Raw genomic sequence first — 26685 nt, forward strand, 5'->3', positions numbered from 1 at the left:
GTCAAAATTTTGGACCAAACTATACAACACCAAGAGGTGCAATTCTCGAGTTCTATTAAGACCTTGAATGATGCTCAGAAACTGTTGGGCGTCATCAATTGGTTACGTCCCTATCTAGGGCTAACCACGGCGCAACTTGTGCCGCTCTTCAATATTTTAAAGGGGGACCCTGAGTTGAATTCACCTCGAAAATTGACTCCTGAAGCGCGACGGGCACTAGAGGAGGTTCAACAGGCCATTTCTGCTCGTCAGGTTTACCGAATAGATCCCTCCATTGATATTACCGTTTTATTACCACTCTTGATTTTCATCCTACAAGTATCATTGGCCAATGGAACAAACAGTGGTCTGACCCCTTGCATATTCTGGAATGGGTCTTTTTGCCGCACCAACCAAAAAAGACAGCATCTATGTTATTTGAATTAATTGCTTGTCTGATAATCAAATGCCGTCAGCGCTGTCTACAATTGGTGGCAGCAGATCCTGCAATAATTGTCCTGCCAGTACAGCAGGAATACTTTGAGTGGAGCCTTACTAACAGTGCTCCTCTCCAAAGTGCGCTGGAAAATTTCTCAGGACAAATTGCATACCATCTGCCTAGCCATAAATTGCTGCAATTGGCAAGATCGACAAGCTTTACCTTGCGGCCAAAAAATAGCCGAGTGCCAGTACAAGGACCCACCGTCTTCACTGATGGGTCTGGGAAAACTGGGAAAGCTATTGTTACCTGGAAGGAGGAATCTGAGTGGCAGGTGCTGGAAGGCCATGAGTCAGGCTCAGCCCAGTTGGTTGAACTGAGGGCTGTTGCCATGGCCTTTCAACGGTTCTCGCAGGTACCTTTGAATTTGGTCACCGATTCTGCTTATGTGGCTGATATAACGCAACGCTTAGATTGTTCACTTCTGAAAGAAGTGAATAATGCGGCTCTGTTTTCTCTGTTAAAAACCTTATGGTGTGCAATTCAAGATCGAGTTCACCCATATTACATCCTGCATATCCATAGTCATACTAATTTGCCAGGCTTTATAACGGAAGGCAACGCCAGGGCTGACATGCTAGCTAACCCCGCATGGGTAGCACCTCAGCCCGATAAGATCGCACAAGCCAAGGCATCGCATAATTTCTTCCATCAAAGTGCTCATACCCTGCAGAAACAGTTCCACTTAACGCCCACTGAGGCTCGGGACATTGTCAGCGCTTGCGCTGACTGCCACGGACTTGCGGCACCTCTGCCATCGGGGGTAAACCCCAGAGGCCTAAAGGCCCTGCAGCTTTGGCAGACGGATGTAACGCATGTTCCTGAATTTGGCAGGTTTAAGTATGTGCACGTGTCTATTGACACTTTCTCCTCAGCTATGTGGGCAACTGCTCATACTGGGGAGAAAAGTCGCGATGCCATTGCACATTGGAAACTCGCTTTTGCGGTCTTGGGCGTGCCTTTTTCTATAAAAACCGATAATGGCCCGGCCTACGTCTCACAGAAGACGCGGCAGTTTTTACAACTATGGGTGTAAATCATACCTTTGGGTATTCCGCATTCTCCTACTGGCCAAGCCATTGTTGAACGCGCTCATGGCACCTTGAAGCGTGTTTTAGAAAAACAAAAAGGGGGAATGCATGGAGAAACCCCACAGAGTCGCCTAGAAAAAGCGTTATACACAATTAACCATCTTACGGTGCCATCAAATTCAAATAATCCCATCATTTTGAATCACTTTCTTTCGTTGCAGTCTTCAGGCGAGACGCACCTGCCCCGAGCGAAAGTCTGGATACGGGACCTACTCACTAAGACGTGGGAAGGCCCATATGAGCTTATTGCTTGGGGTCGTGGGTATGCTTGCGTTTCCACAGATACTGGGATACGATGGCTACCCGCAAGATGCGTCCGCCCTGACCTGCAACATCAGAAACAGAACAGGCAACATCCGAACGATGGCCAGAATGGAGATCATCCATCAAATGACCCTTCTAATGGAAATAATGACATCGGCCATCAACCTGTTCCTTCCACGAGTAGAGACTAAATTTCAAGTCTCCGTCGGAGTCAGAATGTTAGAATTAATAACTAAATGTATGACTGGTTTGCTAGATGTATCTCCCATGGTATTGCTGAAAAATCTCCCTGCTTGATTTAAACTAATCTTAAAACAAAAAGGGGGAATTGTGGAGAAACCTTTTGGCTGCTGCAGCATCCTGTGAAAGTTCTTTCCCTATGCAGGCTAACTAAGAAACACCTGTAGCTCGTTACACTGGGAAGTTACCTTGAAACAGGTGCTGTGGCATTCAGCCAATCACTCTGGGAGATGGATGGTCAAGTGACCAATAGCCTTGACCCATCTAGCAAATCATGTGACTCCTGACTATTTAAGGCAGGGGCGTTTACTCTAAGGGGAGGCATTTCTCCTGAGCCTTAGAGGAGTGTGGGCCTTCCTTAGAGTAGAGCCTAAAGCCTTCGCATTAGAACATTGGTCTGCTTGGAGCCACCTGAAGCCTTCCAGCTGCAACAGAAAGGCACTCAAACTCTGTCTGCATGCTAATGAACTCTGCCAGATCATAATCCATACAGATGGAATTTAAATTCTCTTTCACAACTTCATCCTTAGAGTCTTGTAATTAACCCTCTTCCATGAGATAAGCAGCTGTGCAGAGGCAGGGATGGCACAGCAGAGGTGCCAGAGGGAAAGACTACTCCTTGCCATTTCTCTTCCCCTAGGATTTGAAGGTTGTGTCAGTCACTGAGTCAAACTCTGAGGGGTAATCAGAATGTCATTTATTTCATCTCCCTATGACATTTTAACTTTTACCCTGTAAGCATTTCTGAATTTGGGACTGGCAAAAAGGTTTTAGTAATCATAAAGCACACATTGCCACAGACATGCAGCAGCACTTAGCATTTCAGTCCCACTTGACATGAAGCTTTGTAGAGATGTCAGACAATCTTTCACCAGCTTGGCTTATGCTATGCCCAAACACTCAGCTTCCTACAGGGGTTTAGGTCTAATGGAAGTCAGATGATTTATAGCCAACTCCAGCGCCACCCAAGCTAGCAAGGAAACCATCAGAGACAATTGCTGGAATTTATCTCAAGTGGTGCCACAGCAACTCTGCAGTGCTGCATTTCATTTTATGTGGAGCCCTGTTACAAACTACAATCAATTCCCTCAAACTACTTATAGATGTGATCTAGAAAATTGCAATTCTTCAACAACACTCCGATGTTGTCCTAATATATAATGGAGTATATCAAAAGGTTTTGCCCAAGCAGATGTATGCAGGTGTTCGGTTTCATAAAATGGTCCTCACTTTTTTTCTTTTTTTTAAAAAAAATACAACTCAGAAATCTGAAGGAGTTACACAAATTGGCAAATGGCTAATCTCAGCTTTTCACCTTTTCTGTTATTTTCAAATCGAGTGATCCCTGTAGTGATTACTTTCTAACATCTGGCTGGTGGCTTATTTGAAAAGAGTTGGTGGTCTCATTTTGAATTCTAATGAAGACCACGCCACATAAATCACTGACATTAGATTCCCTACTGGCACACTTGGCAGAGCAGTCCTTGATGGGAAGCTGAAGCAAGAAAAAAAAAATTAAATGTCATTATGTCTCTGCAACTGAATAATCCAGATCAAGGCTTGTTCACATCTGAGTTTGACAGTCACAGACAGTCTTTATGTAGTTGAGGGCCAAAGTTAAGAACTTTAGGTCTCTTGATTTAAGATATATCATATGTTCTACAGTCACTTAGAAAGCCATGAATTTTTTTCCATCTCTAAGAAAGGCAAAAGGCCACATTGGGATTTAACTTGTATGAACAAGTATTTTTAGGTAGACAATACTGAAATGCTTTGTCAAACTACATGCTACTGTATTCCTATATTCCTAACAGACAGTCATACCACAGACTGAGACAAGGGAAAAAAATGAGATATACTAAACTTGACAAGTGAGTCAGAGTCTACTTGCTTAGGTCTAAGGTCTTTTATTTCATGCTGTGCTCTAAATTCAGCAAGGGAGAGGAGATACTACTATACGTCTTGGTGTGGTTATATTGCAGCTTCAAAATAGGGGAAGCTCAGGTCTGTTAGAGGCAGTCTGACAACACAGAGAATACATGATCTGTAAAGCTGATTTAACAAGTATTTCCTCAGATATATCTACAGCATGCATTAATTTATGCACAAATATAGCCATATGTATAAGGGTCTTGCTTTTTTCCCTACTGGCTCTGCAGAGTTAATGTAACATTAAGCATTTTCATAAATGATCACTATCTGAGGTCTTCAAACTGTGAGAGCTCTCACTCTGCCTGAGCTATATTCTGCTTCTGAGAGAGCTCTGAAGTCTGCTGAGCTCATTTCACATTGAGGGATTCATCCTTCAAAGTCAACAGATCTGAATTGTCTGAAATTTAAACTCCAAGTAAGATCTCAGACCAAAATAGAAACATATGTATCACATTAAGTACTATGACCTAAAAATAGTAGAGAAGTATTCATATCGGTTTTAGTATGTGCTTGTTTAATGCACAGCAATGAGCATGGGCATTGAGAATGACATCTACTGGCAAAAAAGCATGAGTGAGCATAATTCCATGGCAGGCTATTTCCAAAAAAGGGAAAGGGCAAGTAACATGATGTGGGTTGTTAGTTTGTTGGGTTTTGGTGTTTGTTTGGGTTTTTTAATTGTTCATTTCACATTTTTTTTAAATCAAGTAGTTGTAACTCCATCATATTTATGTAGAAACTTTGCTGGGAATGAGTTTTGAACCTGATTAATATTATTACAAATTAATTTTGTACTAGAAAAGGGTAATGTGTTGAAAATCGTAACAATTTAAAAGACATCAGAGATAATGAGAAAATATTAATAGAGCTGCAAGACTGAGATTCCTTTTACTTTCCTATGATGCCTTATTTCATAGAATCTCAAAAAATAACTCTCAAGATTTCTTTAAATATTTGGTGAGAATATTCACTGCCTAAGCCTTTGACACTAAAATCGACAAAAGCATCAAACTCATCAGTGAACTGTTTGTTATTGTGCTGTCAGCTCTAGCACCCTGATTCCAAGCTTTACAAATCCAATACGTGATTTGATCACAATAGTCACCTTGGTGGAGAATATCTGTCCTATTAACTCCACTTACAAAGCAACAACTGTTTCCATAGCACTATGACAAGGTAGAAAGGCAGATTCACTTAAGCTATATCTCTGCTGGTTTGAAAACATTTTATATTTTTTGCAATTATTGATGAGATTTTTTTATTGTGTCCAGTCCACACTTAGCCAACAAACAAGTTACCTAAACTATCTAATGAAAAACAGTTGGCCTAATATTGAACCAATATTCTCTGAGAGCGCCTCATCTTGCAAGTAACAGATATGGAGTAAGTTTGGTGAGGAGTACATTACTAATATTTGGTGAGAGAATATTACAGGGAGGTGGGTTTCAGAAAGGACTTTGGTCTAAATCTAATCTGATCACTGCCTAAATTAAAGTAACAATCACTGACAGAGACACAACAATCTGCTCAAAAGGAAGACAAAAACAAAAAAGTTGGAAGTGCCAGAAGTAGCCTCCAACATATTTAATAGCAGACAGAACCCAGGAATAGTAGTAGATGACTACAAAACATCATTTGGGAGCAAAGACATCTCCGACCACAGCTTTTTCTAAACTCATCTCTTAAAGAAGTAAAAATTCCTTTCTTGTTAGCTGCAGTGTGGTTCCAAGAAAGAGAGCAAGCCTGGAATTGCCAGTACTGACAAGGTATCATGCACATTTTACCACTAAATCACCTTGACTTACCGTGACATATAGGAAGACTGCAGGAGGAACAGAAACAAGGAAAAGAAGAAGAGAAAGTGTCATCTAGGATGAACACAAGCTTCTTTGTAAGTCTTGAAACATCTGATAATATCAAAACTCAGCATTTCACTCATTTTAGAAATAGAAGGGAATAGGATACAACTTCTAAAGTAAGCTGAAGAAATAACAAAATAAATCAGGAAAAAGGGAAAAATCGTTTCGGATGTCAGTCACAGAATAAAGTCTTTGATCTATGCTTGTCCATGCAAAAACTGCCCTTGCAGAGACACCAAAGCTGTCTGAAACATGGCAGTAGAGCCCTGCCAACATAGTGCTGTGGCAAAGCTAAATACTGATGTGATGAGGAAGATAATCCCTCCTGATGGTCTTCTGAGAGACCCCATCACTGATGCGATCATTCTGCTCCCAGGGACTGAAGTCTGGGGCTGGACTGTCCTGGGTAGAGGTACCAGCTAATCTGGCGCTGGTAGGGTAGCTCTATATAGGGCTGCCTTGCACCACTACTCTTTCACTTCTGATAGCAAAAAAAAAAAAGCTTTTAGAGTGGCCCCTTCTTTTAAAGTCATCCCTACTTTTTTGTGACTACAAGTCAAGACAAGAAGGGAGAAAGTAAGTGTTACCATGTTGATGTCGAAATACTCTGGGTTAGAAATTAACTCTACCAGGCTTAGGGAAATGGTGGAATCGGGATCTTAAAACAATGTGCCATTGTATAAATCTGTCTAAAGCAGAAGTTTAAAGTGATGAATTACTAGCTTAATCAGCAACCCATGATGAATCATGGAGCTACTGGAGCGGGTCCAGAGGAGGGCCACGAGGATAATCAGAGGGCTGGAGCACCTCTGCTATGAAGACAGGCTGAGAGAGTTGGGGCTGTTCAGCCTGGAGAAGAGGAGGCTCCAGGGTGATCTTATAGCAGTTTTCCAGTACCTAAAGGGGGCCTACAGGAAAGCTGGAGAGGGACTTTTTACAAGGGCGTGTAGTGATAGGACAAGGGGCAATGGATTAAACTGAAAGAGGGCAGATTTAGTGTAGTGGTTTTAGGCTGATCCAGCAACTAAAACTCACACAGTCTCTCCTTCTCCAGTAAAGTAGAGAGGAGAGAAAAAAAAACAACAAAGGGACTGAGGGTTGAGACAAGAACAGAGGGAGCACCCACCAACCATGGTCCTGGGCAAAACAGGCAGAAGCTGTCTCAAAGCAAAACAGTTTATTAATGATTACTTAGAAGGACAAAGGGAAACAAAAAACCGATTACTTGAGAGGACAGAAAGAAACAAAAACCAGATCTTAAAACCGACACCTTCCCCCCACCCTTCCTTTTCCTCCCGGCTCTACCTCCTCCCCCAGCAGCACAGGGGGCAGGGACGGGGGGAGTGGCAGGTCAGTTCATTCCGTGCTGTTACTGCTGCTTCTTTCTTAAAGGAGAAGGAGTCCTTACACCCTTTTCCCCTGCTCCAATGGATCCCCTACCCACGAGGAAAAATCCACAAACTTCTCCAACGTGAGTCCAGCCCACTGGAAACAATCCTTTCCCACAGATTGCTCCAGTGTGGGCTTTACCACAGTCCTCGGGTGCTTAGGGAGCTGTAGCCACTCGCTCCGGCGTGGGTTGTCACGAAGGACTCCAGATGCCGCTCCTGGCCTCGTCGTGCACCCCAACACGACCATCCTCAGGCTCAGGCATCTTCTCCCATGGGCTGCGAGTGGGTCTCTGCTCCACTGAGGCTGTCCTGGCTGCAGGGGGGGCCGCCTGCCATCTCACCATCAGCCGCAGGGGAAACTCGGCTCCGGCACACCTCCTCCCGCTCCATCCTCACTGACCTGCTGTCGATGCAGCTGTTTCTCTCAGATCTCAGTCCTCTCCGGGTGAACTCATCCCAGTGGGCACCCCGGAGTGGGGTGCCCCCGAGTTCCCCAGCTGGCTCCGCCGCCGCCATTCTCCGTGGGCGGCGCCGGCCCGACGCAGGCAGCTGCCCGGCCGGGAGCCAGGGAGTGGGGGCAGTGCCCTCCTCCCTTCTCTGCTCGATCCTGGGCGAAGCACCTTTTCCGGGTCCTTTGTCCTGACTTAAATAGGGCAATTCGCAGAGGCGCCCTATTGGCTCAATCCCGAGGGGGATGGCAGTCTGATCTGGTGGCCGGAACCAAACCTAACCCGGTTCCAAAACCGGGGAGGTCGCAGGGAGCAAAACCCCTCTCCTGCCACCAGAACCACCCCCCCTCCACATCAAACCATGACATTTAGGTTAGATATAAGAAAGAAAATTCTTTACATTGAGGGTGGTGAGGTACTGGAACAGGTTGCCCAGAGAAGTTGTGGATGCCCCATCCTGGAGGTGTTCAAGGCCAGGTTGGATGAGGCTTTGGGCAACCTGGTGTAGTGGAGGATTTCCCTGCCCATGGCAGGGGGGTTGGAACTAGATGATCTTTGAGGTCCCTTCCAACTCTAACCATTCTATGAACAGCCTGAAACTGCCAAAAGAAGGTAGTAAGTAGTGGAAAGGGAATTCCGGCAGGGGGAGATCAGGACCACTGACTCATTGACCACCTACCCAAATGATATCATCTACTCAGAAGAGAACAATAGAAGTAGAAACTGAGCATGCAAAGTAATTTACATGTAAAGCAAGAGAGAATAACAATGAATATGTAAATATGCTAACAATTTTGGAGAAATGTTATGAATATGCATGACTACAGTGTATAACTAAGTTTCTGTCCAGGGGCCAGGTGTGCATGCTAGGAGGAGATATCCCCCATGCACCCGGCGCCGCAATAAGTAATGCCGCTTTCTAACACTGCAAACCGTGTTAGAGAGTTTCTGTCTGGATTTTTGGTGACACCAGGACTGAACATTGCCCTGGACTGAACACACCACATTACCATGTCCCTGGAAAGCAGTAGGCACTGTGTTAAAACTCATTTGTTTCAGAGTACTTAGGAAGGCCTGAAAAGCACAGGAGGAAATAGGTAATTTCATAGATGCCCAGCTGTGTCCAACATCAGCAGGGAAAAAGAATCAAGTTCGGAATGGACTGAAAGCTAGAACATCAGCTCTGCAAATCTATAACATGCTGTGCAAAACTAAAAAAAGTAGAGACCTCTAAAACAAAGTAAATCTCTAAGTTTCTTCCAGATTCTCTGCAAGACACTGATTCCTTGGCCTGGAATTTGCTTTTATTTTAAACTAATTTAATTACAGAGGGAGCACACAGGCCATGAAACAATCCAGAGGTCAACACTACATCTTTTTAGGTAAGTACAGCTCTAAAGCATGATTGTATTATACTGTTAAATGGACTGAAGTGTAAGTCTATACTGTTTAAGGAAATCAGAATGCTTTGCATCTCCTCTTTCCTGTGATTACTATGGTTGTGGAGTACTCACACCATTAGCACAGCCCAGTAACTGGGTTTCTCCCACTGTAGCAAGGCAACAGCTCCTCTTAACAGATAATACAATCAGATCCTCCTGTTCAACATGAAATGAGAATGTCAGCAAGGTCTCTGTAAGGGAGGAGCTCCAAGTGACCGTGCTGTGAGCAGTGCCCAGAGAGAGGGTTGAGTTATGGGGAGGGGCCTAGTGTATCTTCTCTTGTCTCAACCACTCCTGGAACAGGGATAAGGGAAGGTTCTAGAACTCCAGGAACAGAGACCAGTAAATACAGACATCCCACACACACACCCCCCCCCAACAGGGAACTCTCTACCCCCATTGGCAGGTCCAACACTGGATCCAGGATTCGTGAACTCTTCCTCCTCTCTCCCTCTCTCCTCCCTCTTAAAGTTGTTAAGAAACATATGGCTCACCTTGATTTTCTGTAAAACCGCCCACCTTGGGTGGATACAATCGTGAGAGAGCCAACATGTTTCAAGTGTTTGTTCTATAGAAGTTTTTCATTAAAGTTTATGTTTCTTTTTGGACCTTGAGTGTTATCTCACCTTTGTCCACACTGAGGGGATTTGCAAATCTGAGTCACTTGCCCCTTTCCCCTAGGTGGGACGTGACAGTTTCCTTCCAAATCATTGTCGTGGTATAACCTGACTGGCAACTAAATGGCACACAGCTGCTCACTCACCCTCCCCCACCCCCAGGGGATGAGGAAGAGAATTAAAGGGGAAAAGGGAAAGAGACTCATGGGTTGAGATAAGAATTATTTAATAATGGAAATAAAATAAAATTAAAAGTAATAATTATAAAAAGAATAATTAAAATTATAATAATATATACAAATGAGTGATGCACAGTGTAATTGCTCACCACCTGGTGACCAATGCCCATCCCATCCCTGGCTAGTGATCCCGAAAAAGATAAATCCCGACACCACAATCCTGGACAAGTGAGAGGTCCAGAGAGAGAGAGAGAGCGTGCACTCCGAGAGTCCAAGAGTGAGAGCCCCCAAAAGAGCAAAGGCCCTTTTTTCCCGTCAACCCTCATCTATATAATGGGCATGATGTTGCATGATATTGAATATTCCATTGGCCAATTTGGACCTCAATCCTAAGTCTAAATTCAAATCATGAGAGGAGTTGTGAATCCATTGCTCTGGCTATGCTCCCCCCCAGCCTGTTGTGCTCCTGCACACTGGCAAAACATGGGAGTCCTTGATGTCTTAGCATCAACTATAAACATCAGTGCGCTATCAACATTCTTCTCATAACAAATCCCATAGTAAATCCAAAACACAGAGCTCTTCTAGCTACTAAGAAGAAAACTAACTCTGTCCCAGCTGAAACCAGGACAATGATAATCCCCACAAATTCCTTTTGTAATTATAGGCTTTAATAGGTATAGAGGGTTGTTAGGGTGCAGAGCAACTATTTCTACTAGGGATTCTTCAGGAATACAATCGGTGCAGCCAAATTATTTCTGTGCTGTGATCAAAGGATCCTATCCTTACTTCTAAGGAGTCACTTAAACAATACAACATCTCCATTTGGTTTTCTTTCTGGTGACTTCTGTGTCTTCCATGTGTTCTGTTGAAAGGTGGTTTGATTTTCATTTGATCCAGCAATTCACATTGTAGGGCACAATAAAAAACAAACAAAAGACCATTTCAAGCTTTTATATATATAGTGGATTGAAATATAAGAAGAATGGCATTCTGTAATGCAATTATTGAAAAAGTGGACAGAAAGATTAAAACTTGCGAAGTTGTTAGGAAATGTTAAATGTACAAAAACCTAATTAATATTGAAAAATATTTAAATCTTCCAAGTCTAATGAACTTTTAGAATCTGAGCTATGCAGGAGACGGGGACATAGGGACACAGGGGAGTGACTCATCTCACCATTACAGACAAGCTCTCAAGTACCAAAGTATATAAAGTTGCAACATCACAATAATACTGAAATTCACACAAATTCATTTCAGAATACAATGCTTAATTATAATTTTTATATAATTTTAAGTTAATTTTGCCTTGTATCAGCAACTGGTTTGAATTATAAAGAGACTAATTCCAACCAGTAGAACAGCTAGGAACCAGAAAAGTCATGTCCTTACATTTATGAGTCTATGCTGCACACATAGACCCCACACAGACAGCATGCAAACTCAGGTCATGAGGAGCATTGGCTTTTCTTTTCAACTCTAGGAACAGATTGCAACCAGAAACTACAAGCCAAAAGTACCTATCATGTCTTTTTGATGGGACTATCTAGGGGTTTGATGCAAAAGCATGGGTCTCTGTTACAGAACTATCTACCTTTCTATTTGCGACTATTACTAACTAAATTGCATATATTCCCTACCTACTCATACAAACTATCATAGAATCATAGAATGGTTAGGGTTGGAAGGGACCTCAAAGATCATCTAGTTCCAACCCCCCTGCCATAGGCAGGGAAACCCTCCACTACACCAGGTTGCCCAAAACCTCATCCAACTTGGCCTGAACACTTGCCAGGGATGGGCATCTACACTTCTCTGGGCAACCTATTCCAGTGCCTCATCACCCTCTGAGTGAAAAATTTCTTCCTTATATCTAATCAAAATCGCCCCTCTTCAGTTTAAAAGCCATTTCCCCTTGTCCTATCACTACACACCCTTGTAAAAAGTCCCTCTCCAGCTTTCCTGTAGGCCCCCTTTAAGTACTGGAAGGCTGCTATAAGATCACCCCGGAGCCTTCTCTTCTCCAGGCTGAACAGCCCCAACTCTCTCAGCCTGTCTTCATAGAAGAGGTGTTCCAGCCCTCGGATCATCTTCATGGCCCTCCTCTGGACTCGTTCCAGCAGCTCCATGTCCTCCTTGTGTTGGGGACTCCAGAGCTGAACGCAGTATTCCAGGTGGAGTCTCACGAGAGCAGAGCAGAGGGGCAGAATCACCTCCCTCGACCTGCTGGCCACGCTCCTTTTGATGCAGCCCAGGACACGGCTGGATTTCTGGGCTGCCAGTGCACATTGCTGGCTCATGTTGAGCTTCTCATCCACCAGCACTCCCAAGTCCTTTTCCTCAGGGCTGCTCTCAATCCATTCTCCGCCCAGCCTGTACTTGTGCATGGGATTGCCCCAACCCACGTGCAGGACCTTGCACTTGGCCTTGTTGAACTTCATGAGGTTCTCACAGGCCCATCTCTCCAGCCTGTCAAGGTCCCTCTGGATGGCATCCCTTCCTTCCAGCGTGTCCACAACACCACACCACCTGGTGTCATGTGCAAACTTGCTGAGGGTGCACTCCATCCCACTGTCCATGTCACCAATAAAGATGTTAAATAGCACTGGTCCCAGTACTGACCCCTGAGGAACACCACTCGTCACTGGCCTCCACTTGGACATTGAACCGTTGACCACAACTCTCTTTGAGTGCGGCCATCCAGCCAATTCCTTATCCACCGAGTGGTCCATCCATCAAAAACCATGTCTTTCCAGTTTAGAGACAAGGATGTCATGTGGGACAGTATCAAATGCTTTGGATAAGTCCAGGTAGACGATGTCAGTTGCTCTTCCCCTATCCATCAATGCTGTAACCCCATCGTAGAAGGCCACCAAATTAGTCAGGCAGGATTTGCCCTTAGTGAAGCCATGTTGGCTGTCACAAATCACCTCCTTATTTTCTGTGTGCCTTAGCATAGTCGCCAGGAGGATCTGCTCCATGATCTTGCCAGGCACAGAGGTGAGACTGGACTGGCCTGTAGTTCCCTGGGTCTTCTTTTTTTTCCCCTTTTTAAAGATGGGGGCTATGTTTCCCCTTTTCCAGTCATTGGGAACTTCACCAGACTGCCACGACTTCTCAAGTATGATGGATAGCGACTTAGCAACTTCATCTGCCAGTTCCCTAAGGACCCGTGGATGCACCTCATCAGGTCCCTTGTGCACCTTCAGGTTCTTAAGATGGTCTCGGACCTGATCTTCTCCTACAGTGGGCGGTTCTTCATTCTCACAGTCCCTGCCTTTGCCTTCTGTGACTTGGGCTGTGCCGCTGGAGCTCTTGCCAGTGAAGACTGAGGCAAAGAAGTCATTGAGAACCTTCTCCATATCCCGGGTAGCCAGGTCCCCCGTTTCCTTCCGGAGAGGGCCTACATTTTCCCTAGATCTCTTTTTATCACTGACATGCTTATAGTAAGTTTTTCTTGTTGCCCTTGATGTCCCTGGCCAGATTTAACTCTATCAGGGCTTTAGCTTTCCTAACCTCATCTCTGGTTGCTCGGACAATCGCTCTCTATTCTTCCCAGGCTACCTGTCCATGCTTCCACCCTCTGTAGGCCTTCTTTTTCTGTCCAGTTGGTCCAGGAGCTCCTTGTTCATCCATGCAGGCCTCCTGGTGTTCCTACCTGACTTTCCTCTTTGTTGGGATGCACAAAGAGAAAGATGCATCCTCAGTGGGCCGGCGCCGCCCACTGAGGAGGTGGGTGGCAGAGCCGGCTGGGGAATTCAGGGAGCACCCCACTCCTGGGGTGCCCACTGGGCTGAGTTCACCCGGAGGAGGACTGAGATCTGAGAGAAACAGCCGCATCGACACCAGGTCAGTGAGGATGGAGCGGGAGGAGGTGTGCCGGAGCTGAGTTTCATCTGCAGCTGGTGGTGAGATAGCAGGCGGCCCCCCTGCAACCAGGACGGCCTCGGTGGCGTAGAGACCCACTCGCAGCCCGTGGAGAGAAGATGCCTGAGCCTGAGGATGGTCGTGTTGGGACGCACAACAAGGTAGAGAGGCATCTGGAGTCTGCATGACGACCCACACTGGAGCGAGTGGCTACAACTCCCTAAAAATCCAAGACTGTGGTAAAGCCCACACTGGGGCAATCCGTGGGGAAGGATTGCTTCCTGTGGGCTGAACTCACGCTGGAGAAGTTTGTGTGATTTTTCCTCGTGGGTAGGGGATCCATTGGAGCAGGGGGAAAAGGGTGTAAGGACCTCCTCCTCCTCCTTTAAGAAAGAAGCAGCAGTAACAGCACAGAATGACCTGACCTGCACTCCCCCAGTCCCTGCCCCCTGTGCCGCTGGGGGGGAGGGTAGAGCCGGGAGGAAAAGGAAAGGGGGGGGCAGGGGGAAGGAAGGTGTCAGTTTTAAGATCTGGCTTTGTTTCTTTTTATCCTCTCAAGTAACCGGTTTTGTTTCCCTTTGTCCTTTTAAGTAACCGTTAATAAATTGTTTTGCTTTTAAGAAAGCTGAGTCTGTTTTGCCCAGGACCATGGTTGGTGGGTGCTCCCTCTGTTCTTGTCTCAACCCTCAGTCCCTTTATTATATTTTCTCCTCCCACTTTACTGGAGAAGGAGAGACTGTGTGAGTTTTAGTTGCTGGATCGGCCTAAAACCATGACAGTCTCTACCACTTGGAGAAGGAAGTTATCATCCATGTATATATCATCCAAGTCCGATGTATACCTCAAGGGGATTTTATATTAGGTGTAAACAGCCAATGAATTGTATTGTATGATGTTAATTGCTGAATAACCCTGTCACTGCATACCATCATTGCTATGCTTGTTATATATTACCGCTTTGGTTTAGCCAAGCTAGCAAACTAAACACCACACAGCCTCTCACTCAGCCTCCCCCACCTCTGGGTAATGAGGAAGAGAATTAAAGGGGGAAAAGGGAAAGAGATCATGGGTTAAGACAAGAACAATTTAAAAATAACAATAATATAAAATTTAAAATAATAATTATAATATATGAGTATATATAATGACAATAATATATACAAACAAGCAATGCACAGTGTAATTGCTCACCACCCAGTGACCAAAGCCTGTCCCATCCCAGAAAACAATCCCAAAACAGATAAGTCCTTACCACAATTCCAGATGATCAAGAGGCCTGAAAAGAGAGCAAGAGAGAGACAGCACTCTGAGAGTTCGAGAGAGCCCCCAGAAGAGTCCTTGGAAAGCAAGGCTCCTTCCCAGTCATCCCTCATCTATATATGGGCATGACACTGCATGATATGGAATACTTCATTGGCCGATTTTGCCCTCAGTCTTAAGTCTAAGTACAAATCATAAGGGAAGTTGCGAAACCTTTGTCCCAGCTATGCTCCCCCCAGCCTGTTGTGCTCCGCACACTGGCAAAACACGGGAAGCTGAAAGGTCCTTGCTGTCTCGGTATGAACTATAAACATCAGTGAGCTGTCAGTGTTCTTCTCAGAACAAGTCTCAGACTAAACCCAAAACACAGAGCTCTTCTGGCTGCTAAAAAGAAAAACTAACTCTGTCCCAGTCAAACCAGGACAATTATACTCATGACACTAATTAAAAATCATCCAGGTTAATGAAGAATGAACTTTGATGGAATGAGAACTGATTCCAAAAACAGACACTCAGCAAGTTCCTTGAGATTGACATCTTCAACCTGCACAACATGGATATGGACTGTGCCAGATATACCAGCTATGAGCTCCTGTCGCTGCCGTGCCGTGGACGGGACGGAGAGAAGAACGACACAGAATTCAGGGCAGGAGAAAATACCAACGCCAACAGCAGGAGGAGCAGCAGCAGTATCAGCAGCGGCAGCTCAGCGTTTATTAATTACAAATCTGTATATATATATAACATGGTTCACAAGGATGGCCAAGGCAATTGGTCGCTTGACCATCCACCTCCAGATGATGGCTAAATGCTACAACACCCTTTCAAAACAACTTTCCCATGTGCCATAAACAAGACTGCATAACAAGCTACAGGTTGCAAGATAAAGTCTAGTTTACAAAAACCCAAAACTGTTTCAGCTAGCCTGCATGGGAAAAAGAACTTTCACAGGATGCTGCAGTAGCTGGAAAATTTTTGCTTCTAGCCTTTTAGTATCCACAAGCTCCAGATGTCGCATGAACAGAGCTGCACATCATCTTTCTGTTGCATCCAATATTATCCATTACTGACAGCGAACATCATCTGTCCTGCCCCGAAAGACTGCCGTGACAGGTGGAGCCCAAAATTATGAACTAAGTGAACCAACAGACATTTTGGAGGGATGACCCATAGACTGAGGGAATGGTATCTATGTAAGCATGTGAGACTTGAGCATGACATGGATGGTATGGAATAAGGGGTGGATACTGTCCTGGTTTTGGCTGAGACAGACTTAGTTCTCTTTTTAGCAGCTAGAAGAGCTCTGAGTTTTGGTTTTAGTCTGAGACTTGTTATGAGAAGAACGCTGACAGCGCACTGATGTTTATAGTTGGCACTGAGGCCTCAAGGACTTTTCGGCTTCTCATGTTTCCCAGAGTGCAGGAGCACAAAAGGCTGGGGGGAGCATGGCCGGGACAAAGGGTCCACAACTCCCCTTATGATTTGATCTTAGACTTAGGATTGAGGGCCAAGTTGGCCAATGGAGTATTCCATATCATGCAGCGTCATGCCCAGTATAGATGAGGGTTGATTGGAAGAAGGGCTTGCTCTTCCAGGGGCTCTCTCTTGGACTCTGGGACTCTTGCAGTTCTCTCTCTGTCTTCCAGGCCTCTCGCTCATCTAGGATTGTGGTGTCAGGACTTATCTGTTTCAGAATTGTTTACCAAGACGGGATGGGCGTTGGTCACCAGTTGGTGATCAATTACACTGTGCATCACTTGTTTTTATATATTATTCATCCATATATATTCATATATTATTTTTATTTTATCATTATTAATTTTAAATTATTGTTATTATTAAATTGTTCTTATCTCAACCACAGTCCCCTTCCATTTTCCCCTTTAATTATCTTCCTCGTTCCCCAGGGGTGGGAGAGGTGAGCAAGCGACTGTGTGGCATTTAGTTGTTGGCCGGGCTAAACCACAACACTTATGGGCAACAGGAACCTTCTGGTACTGTTTACATAGGAAATGTGCTTTCCACAGATACATGTTCTTCATAACAACAGAACAAAATACCAAGTAGCCACAGTGCATTACTTGAGCAGTATTTCTTAGGAGATTTGGAGTGACTAGCTACTACACAGCTATTGAATAAAACAGATTTTAATCTAGACGAGGACTTAAATACACACCAATGAAACAGTTAAGTGTTCCCAGGTGGAAGCTGAGAGACAAAATGGCTAGTGTGGAAGTCTTGCAGAAGGTCCCTCAATGGCTTCATCCACACACAAAATCCTTTACCCCGTCTCTTGTGAAGCAGGATATTCAGCTTTATGCAGCTAAAACTTTTTTTTTTTTAAACTAAGATTGGTAGCAACAGCTGCAATTTCAGCAGAGGTCTTTCCAGACTCTCCACTTGCTCTACCTCACTACAGAACACAGTTCTTTTTCCAGCACATACATGTTACAACTCATTGTTGATTGTTTTGTCCTTGTGAAGTTAACATAAGATGGAAGTTATCATCAGTACATGACAGAGAAACAGAGGCAAACACTGGAGGACTCATTTTAAGTCATGTTGCCTGTTGTCTTCATAACCAGTTAATAAGCTCTGTTACTCATTTTTCACCAGCACCTGACAACATCTCAGCAAGATCTGGTATTATTAAGTAGTCTGCTAACTAAGCTGCTTTACAAGCTATCAGAAAAGATCTGCTGGCATTTCCATTTTGAATCCTATTTTTCAGGGAATAATAAATCATCCATAAATTGCCCAGCAGCTGAATATATGATGCACAAATACCACTGTGACAATTCATTCCCTTGATAAGAGCACAAAAAGAGTGTTGGGATCTGGTCATGCTCCCTGCAATATCAATATGTACATTGCTATTCACTACACATGGAGAAGCATTAGACCTCAAATTCCTCAAGCAAAAACACACAAATGCTTTGACAGACATTCTCTTGCATGTCTCTCCTTCAACAGTGCAAGCATATGGCACGGGGACAGGGTTGGCCCTGTTTCCTCCAAGTTTCCTTTTGGAGAAATAGTCCTACCCTTTACATTGCTGCTGCATGTATCCTCAAGCTGCTTTGAGAAGCATACCATGTACTGAATTGGCACTGCAATTACCATAATTAAACATTATAATCAAAAAGGCTTCAGCCAGTAGTCAGACCTCACTATACTAAGAGCTGTGCAGACACGCTAAATGACTCTACCCTTCCTCAAGAGTAAACTGTCCTTACGTTTGAGTCGCACAAAGAGTTCAGTCTCAAAAGACTGAAAAAAAGGCTGTTTAATTAAATCCCATGGACTATCCCATCATCTTGGATGAATACTTTCCTTGGACAGGAGGTCACCTAGTTACCCAAATTCCAGAGAATTTCTGAGTTTGGGACCACAAGAGAATACGTACTTAACAATTATCTCTTTACTATAAATGTTGCCAGTTTCCCTGGTTAAACACTCAAAATTCAACATTTGTTGAACAGAAATTAAGTATTCTGAAATTTTATTAACAAATGGCAAGAAGAAACCCTCCTTCCTATCAAACAGTAAGAAGACACAAAGGAGCCTCATGCAGATTCAACATCAGAGAATCACAGAGAGACTAGAGAGACTAAAATATTGTCCTCTGATCTGTGCAGTGGGATTCTGAAGGTGTCAATGGGCTTCTCGACAAAATTTGAGATATGAAATTGGTCAAGAGGGCTTGCTTTATTCCTGGATGTTCCCTCTTTCCCAGTGTCAAGCTCCCTTAATGCTCTTTCAACATAGATTTTGGCAGCTTATTGTTTAAAGATTGAACAGTGCTGAAAAACACATTCATTACTGCTTGTCATAGAGATGTTGATGAATTCCAGTCACATGCAATTAAGCTGCAATTCAACACAGACAGACTAAATAGGCAAGTCTAGATAAACAAGAAAAAAACAACCAAAATACAATTCCTAGAGGATTCTATAATCTTTCTGTTGAAAAAAAAGAGGTGCACAATCTTATTTCATTTATCATATGAAAGCAGAGTATTTGCTTTATTTTAATTTATGCAATGCTATCAAGAAGTATCATCTAAACAAGACAGCAAAAAAATAAACAACTAGACACACTGGAATATTTTGCTAAACAAGAAGCACAAGATCATTTTTTTCCCCTGAAGTTTTAAAATAAAACACATACATGTTAAAAATGAGGTGCACTGCGTATTGCATTCCTTAAAGATAAATTCCTTTAATTTCACTTATCAGAATATCCTCTCTGTAAAACGAGGCAACTGATGTCACTGAGAAGTTGAATTGGCTTCATGACATTTAAATTGAAATGAAAGATGTATTCTAGGCCTGAATTTACTTCTATATAATTCAGGAACTATATTCCTTGACCGTAAATCTTCACACTGAGTATTGGTTCTTTTGTTTTACAAACCAGAGGAAGAATCATAGAGGTATATTTTTTTCTTAAATCTGGCAATGTTTTTACTCTCTATAGATATGGCAAAATCAGCTATAATCTATGCTGCAAGAGGAAGAATTAGTTACACAAGACATTTTGGTACAATATTCAAGACCATCAGATCATGCTGTCATGCTAGCAAGACGTCAGGATCTCTTTGTCAGCAGTGTATAGCAACTGACCCTAGGAATGTGATGCAGTAGTATGATACGTTTCATAGCCCTTTTCACCATACTTAAGAGATGTTCCTCAAGTCAGAATTTATAACATTCATCAGTACTAGGTTGTACTAGTCAATGTGCACATGGCCACAATAATTTAATCAATGAAAGCAACCTATATTCCTTGGAGAAGGCTGTAAATTTTTATACAAAAATCAAGATTAATTTCACACATACTCACTCAGCATTGTGTTAAAGTAATGAGATGCTAGAAAACTTACCAAATGCTTGATTCCCATGCACTCAGAAAAAATGAAATTTTACACTTCACAAAATTGTTGGATTTTTTAATTTATTTTATGAATTCTCTAAAGGAAGGACAGGCTTGAAGAAAAGGCAGCAGAAGAGAAGATTTAGTCTCATGAGCCCTGTAAAATTCTAATTTCTTCATACAAGTCAAAGAAAGCTCCTGTGAGTCAAGGTAGCCCCTCTACCCTCAGCTTTTTCATACCAAGAAAGAGAAAAGTCCAAGACCTTTGGGGACAAACATGGGGCTTGAGCCACACTCATACAACAGCTGTGACACAATTTCTGGCTCCATTAAACTGTAGAGCTAACCTTTCAGGTAATTTTCTGTATGTGCTTACCTACCACAGTGAGGAACAGCTTCAGTCTCCAGGACTACTAGATTGGTGCTACATGAACAAACTGTTCAGTCAAAAAGTGTTTCACTTAACTTTAATAGGGCCCTAAAACTAACATCTACTGCCAAAGTAATCATGGTGAGATACATGAAGCTAATCTAAAAGGCTGATTATTTTAAAGTTTCAGACATTTCCTGTTGTCAGAAAGTTAAAACAAAATATAATTTCAAGCGATATTTTAAAAGAAAGAAAAAAGTATTAATTGTAAAGAATCACAAATGAAAGTGGGTCATCCAATACCTGAGTGTATTTATTAATTCTCTCTTAAAAAAAACCAAACATGCAAAACAAAACTTTGCCAAACACTTCCAAAAACTCACCTCGAATTTCAGGAGAGAATCGAGCTGAATGGCGAGACACAAAGAGTTTCAGTTCTTGATCCAAGTTGCATTCAATCAAGTTTGTGTCCCATGATTGAATTCCTAAAATTCAAAATATAAAAATCTATCTTGATATATGAGCACTAGAAGTTTTAATTTATTATTTTTCCATTTACATTAATGGTATTTGCATATTTCTAAATTCCAAAACCAGCCTCTCTTCCTTTCAAGCCACACAGCTATCCTTTGCAAAGTGCTGAGTGCTCAGAAGCAGAACTCTGAACAGGGATCAGTCACAAGCAAGAGGAAATCTGCCTTTCCAAAAGGTAACAATCCTTTAAGACCCCTGCTTTAGGACTGCTGGTTCCCACATTGTCGTGGTTTAACCCAGCCAGCAACTAAGCACCACACAGATGCTCGCTCACTCTCCCCCCTAGTGAGATGGGGAGAACTGAAAAAGAAGTAAAACTTGTGGGTTGAGATAAAGACGGTTTAATAGGACAGCAAAGGAAGAGATGATAATGATAATAACAGAATATACAAAACAAGCGATGCACAGTGCAATTGCTCACCACCTGCTGACCAATGTCCAGCCCATCCCCGAGCAGCAATCTCACATGCTGCCCGGCTAACTCCCTGTCCTAGTTTCAGCTGGGAAAGAATTAGTTCTTTTTAGCAGCCAGAAGAGCTCTGTGTTTTGGTTTTAGTCTGAGACTTGCTCTGAGAAGAACACTGACAGCGCACTGATGTTTGTAGTTGACACTGAGGCCTCAAGGACTTTTCAGCTGCCGTGTTCTTGCCAGCGTGCAGGAGCACAACAGGATAGGGGGAGCACAGCCAGGACGAAGGGTCCACAACTCCCCTTTGATTCGAACTTAGACTTAAGACTGAGGGCCAAACTGGCCAATGGAGTATTCCATATCATGTAGCATCATGCCCAGTATAAAGTTAAATGTTAACCAGAAAGAAAGGCCTTTGCTCTTCCGGAGGCTCTCACTCTCAGACTCTTGGAGTGTGCTCTCTCTCTCTCTCTCTTTTCAGGCCTCTCACTTGTCTAGGATTGTGGTGTCGACACTTACCTGTTTTGGAATCGTTTGCCAAGATGGGACAGGCGTTGGTCACCAGGTGGTGACACTGTGCATCACTTGTTTGTATATATTATTCATTATATATATACTCATATATTATTATTGTTGTTATTAAATTGTTCTTATCTCAACCCATGAGTCTCCTTCCCTTTTCCCCTTTAATTCTCTTCCCAATTCCCTGAGGATGGGGGGGGTGAGCGAGCAGCTGCTGGTGTTTAGTTGCCACAACACTGCTCCTAGTTTATACTGAGCAAGATGTCATATGGTATGGAATACCCCTTTGGCCAGCTTGGGTCAGCTGTCCTGGCTATGCTCCCTGCCAGCTTCTGGTGCACCTCCTTACTGGCAGAGTGTAGGAAGCTGAAGAGTCCTTGACTTAGTATAAGCACTACTTAGCAACAATCAAAACATCAGTGTGTTATCAACATTATTCGAATACTAAATCCAAAACACAGCACTGTACCAGCTACTAGGAAGAAAATAACTCTATCCCAGCTGAAACCAGGACACACATCCTAGTAGCCACATTATGAGAAGTTATTGATGTCCCAGAATTGACTTTAAAATAGCAATACACTGATTTATAAAACTGAAAGAATGAATCACTCAGGGAATGTTAGCCCTATTGCAAGACCATTGTATTTGTTTCCCTGAGAAAAAAAAGACAGCATCACCTAGCATGTTGCAATTATTTAAATACAAAGTATTAAATTGCTGGCTTCATTCAAAAGCTTTGAAGCGTCTCATATTTTAAATTAAAATTTAAGTGATCTTTTATTTACGAAATATCAAAATTCTAGTTTTGAGATTTTAAAATGCTACACTTGATCTTTTTTCTTATAAAAAAAATAAACATCACATCTCTATTCTCTACTATGTTTCTTCTCAGCTACTTACGAAGTGAGACACTTGACACATATATGATCACAAAATGTATTATTCCAACATATATTTTTAAGGATTGAAATTTGACCAGGAAAACAAAAGAAATCACTGCAGCCAAAAGACAAATTTATAGTTTCCTATCATAAGATTATGATGACTAAATTAAAAACAAAACAAACCAAACCACACAAAACCTCAACAAATTACCAGAGAACATGTTATAATATCTTCTATAGTTTTCTTATTTTGTTTTGTTTTGAAAATAACGAGCAGGCAGTTGCACTACTGGTAAGTCCAGGCACTGCTGCGATTTTGAACACCAACATTATAGTGATTTTTGTGGTTTTTTTTTTCCTAAAGGAATATCATTAGACTTACACAAATTAGCTGGCAAACACAGAAGGGACCGCAGGTGAGAAACTGTCTAGTGCCCTTCCGCACATGCCTGACCATGTCTTTGCATGAATTTGAGTTAAATCACACTTTGGAGTTTGGTACCTTGGGGTGGAGGGATACCTGAAGAGGTATATGACCAACTCCTTACTGTGAGACTAGCACTAACACTTCTGCTGGTAACTCTGTCAAGATTTCAGGCTGCAAACGTTACTGATAACACTGCTTCTCATGCTTTATTCTCTTTCAAGGCAGCAGAAATGTCAAGTCTCACACTGGCAGAAGTCATGTTGTAGGGTCCTAGTTTTAGCTGGGACAGAGTTTTTAACAGCCAGAAGAGCTCCGTGTTTTGGTTTTACTCAGAGGCTCACTCTGAGAAGAATGTTGATAGCAAGCTGAATGTTTGTGGTTGGAAGTGAAACTCCAAGGACTTTTCAGTGTGCCGGAGTGCAGAAAACAGCGGGAATAAGGGGGGAGCAGAGCTGGACAAGGGGGACACGATCCCCTTGTGATTTGTGGTGGAACTTAAGATTGAGGGCCAAACTGGCCAATTAGTATTCCATATCATGCAGCGTCATGCCCAGTATAAAAGTGAAGGGTCAGCCAGGGAAGAAGGGCTTTGCGCTTTGGCTCTTTTGCACTTTTGCTCTTTTGCGCTTGCTGCGCTGTTGCTCTGCTGTTTTTCTTTCTTTCTCTTCTCTCTCTCTCTCTGCCCCTCTCTATTTCGGGGCCTCGCGTTCGTCCGGATTGCAGCTTCGGGACGAGACGGGCTTCGCATACGAGGGGGTGGTGAGCACCTACACTGTATTAAATCATCTGTATTAATCATTCTTATCTCACCCACGGGTTTCCCGTTTATCCTTTAATTCTCTCCCTCATTCCTGGGGTGGGGGAGGGGGAGTGACCGGCTGTGTGGGTGGGGGGAGGTTCAACCTAACCCACGACAGTCTTAATTGGCGCCCAACATGGGGCACGAAGGGGCTGAGATAACGATGTTGCTGGCTGGAATGTTGTTTGTTATGCTTGCATACATGTTACCGGACATATAATTTATTGCCTTATTTACCCTATATGATGTTAGGCGGAATGTTTATGTGGTTTTCTGGCTCTGGGTGTTGGACCGGCATGAAAAGTACGTTATCGGTAATTAAGGGTTTTGCTATACTGTACGGTGTAACTCTGATAAGATCATCGGTGCTGGGACCAGTTCAGTCTTTGTATTTGGCAGTGCAGAGGGGGGATGGTGATGTGGAGCTCATTTATTAATTTTGAGCGTCACCTGGCTGATATCATCGCCAATTATACCAGTGACTTTTCATTCACAAAGCTTACGTTGATTTTGATAATGCCGAACATCATTGGAATAATTTAACCGGTTTGATTGTCCTGCAAGGTCTCCTGAATATATGTTTAATTCTATATATTCAAAATCAATCAGCCATTTAGGGGGTATATCAATTTATTTCTCGGGTTATTGTGCTTGCCATCTCAACTCCCATGACAAGCACTATAGCTACTCAGACTACAACGGTATCAGTTGCCCCCGTAAGGAAAAGAAATGTATACAAAAGTTAGAAGATGAAGAAGAGCAATCAGGGCCATCACAACAACCAAATGAGGAAGATCAACCAGGGCCATCAGAGCAACCAGACAAAGAAGAGCAACCAGGGCCATCACAACGATTGGAGGAAGAGCAACCGAGGAAATGTTGCGAAAGTCAGAACGCAGAGGAGAGGATGATGATGATAGCAACCAGGGCCATCACGAGAAATGAAGTGGGAATGTTCTGTTTTGCCCCAGAGAAAACTCAATGGAGGAGAAGTGACATCATAGATGAGACTATAACCACCAGATCTCTAAAAATGATGAGCTGCGTGAGATATTCAAAAGATTATGGCCGTCTTAGAGTGAGCCCATTGTCTCTTGGTTGCTCAGATGCTGGGGACATGGGAGCCAATAGTCTGGAGTTAGATGGTATCCTTAATTCTCTCCCTCATTCCTGGGGGTGGGGAGGGGGTGACCGGCTGTGTGTGTGTGGGGGGGGTTCAACCTAACCCACGACATAGGGTGAAGGATGAGGAGAAAGAAGGAGAACAGCAGAAAAACAGATCTGTGCTGCTGGTCTCCCATCGCAGTTCTGGGTAGGTTCCAGCCCAAGTCACAGAAGGCAAAGGCAGGGCAGGGAGAATGAAGAACCGCCCACTGTAGGAGAAGATCGGTTCAAGACCATCTAAAGAACCTGAAGGTGGACAAGTCCATGGGACCTGATAGATGCATCCACGGTCATGAGGGAACTGGCAGATGAACTTGCTAAGCCACGATCCATCATATTTGAGAAGTCGTGGCAGTCTGGTGAAGTTCCCACTGACTGGAAAAAAGAAACATAGCCCCCATCTTAAAAAGGGGAAAAAAGAAGACCCAGGGAACTACAGGCAGTCAGTCTCACCTCTGTGCCTGGCAAGATCATGGCAGATCCTCCTGGTGACTATGCTAAGGCACATGGAAAATAAGGAGGTGATTGGTGACAGCCAACATGGCTTCACTAAGGGCAAATCCTGCCTGACTAATTTGGTGGCCTTCTATGATGAGGTTACAGCATTGATGGATAGGGGAAGAGCAACTGACATCATCTACCTGGACTTATCCAAGCATTTGAAACTATCCAACATGTCATCCTTGTCTCTAAACTGGAAAGACATGGTTTTGATGGATGGACCCTCGTGGATAAGGAATTGGCTGGATGGTCGCACTCAAAGAGAGTTGTGGTCAACGGTTCAATGTCCACGTGGAGGCCAGTGACAAGTGGTGTTCCTCAGGGGTCAGTACTGGGACCAGTGCTATTTAACATCTTTGTTGGTGACATGGACAGTGTGATCGAGTGCAACCTCAGCAAGTTTGCACATAACACCAAGCTCTGTGGTGCTGTCGACACGCTGGAGGGAAGGGATGCCATCCAGAGGGACCTCGAGCTGGAGAGGTGGGCCCGTACCACCTCATGAAGTTTAACCAGGCCAAATGCAAGGTCCTACATCTGGGTCGTGCAATCCCAGGCACAAATACAGACTGGGCAGAGAATGGATCGAGAGCAGCCCTGAGGAGAAGGACTTGGGAGTACTGGTGGACGAGAAGCTCAAGATGAGCCGGCAATGTGCTCTTGCGGCCCAGAAGGCCAACCGCGTCCTGGGCTGCATCAGAGGAGCGTGGCCAGCAGGTCGAGAGAGGTGATTCTCCCCCTCTACTCTGCCCTCGTGAGACCTCACTTGGAGTATTGCGTCCAGTTCTGGAGCCCCCAACATAAGAAGGACATGGACCAGTTGGAGAGGGTCCAGAGGAGGGCCACGAAGATGATAAGGGCTGGAGCACCTTTCCTATAAGGACAGGCTGAAAGAGTTGGGGCTGTTCAGCCTGGAGAAGAGAAGGCTCCGGGGTGACCTTATAGCGGTCTTCCAGTACCTCAAGGGGCCTACAGGAAAGATGGGGAGAGGCTATTCAGGAGGGCCAGTTGTGATAGGACAAGGGGTAATGGTTTTAAAATAGAGGGAGGTAGATTCAGATTGGATATTAGGAAAAATTTTTTACCATGAGAGTTGTAGAACACTGGAACAGGTTGCCCAGAGAG

This window comes from Tauraco erythrolophus, chromosome W (genome assembly GCF_009769465.1).
Source record: "Tauraco erythrolophus isolate bTauEry1 chromosome W, bTauEry1.pri, whole genome shotgun sequence".
Taxonomy (NCBI): domain Eukaryota; kingdom Metazoa; phylum Chordata; class Aves; order Musophagiformes; family Musophagidae; genus Tauraco; species Tauraco erythrolophus.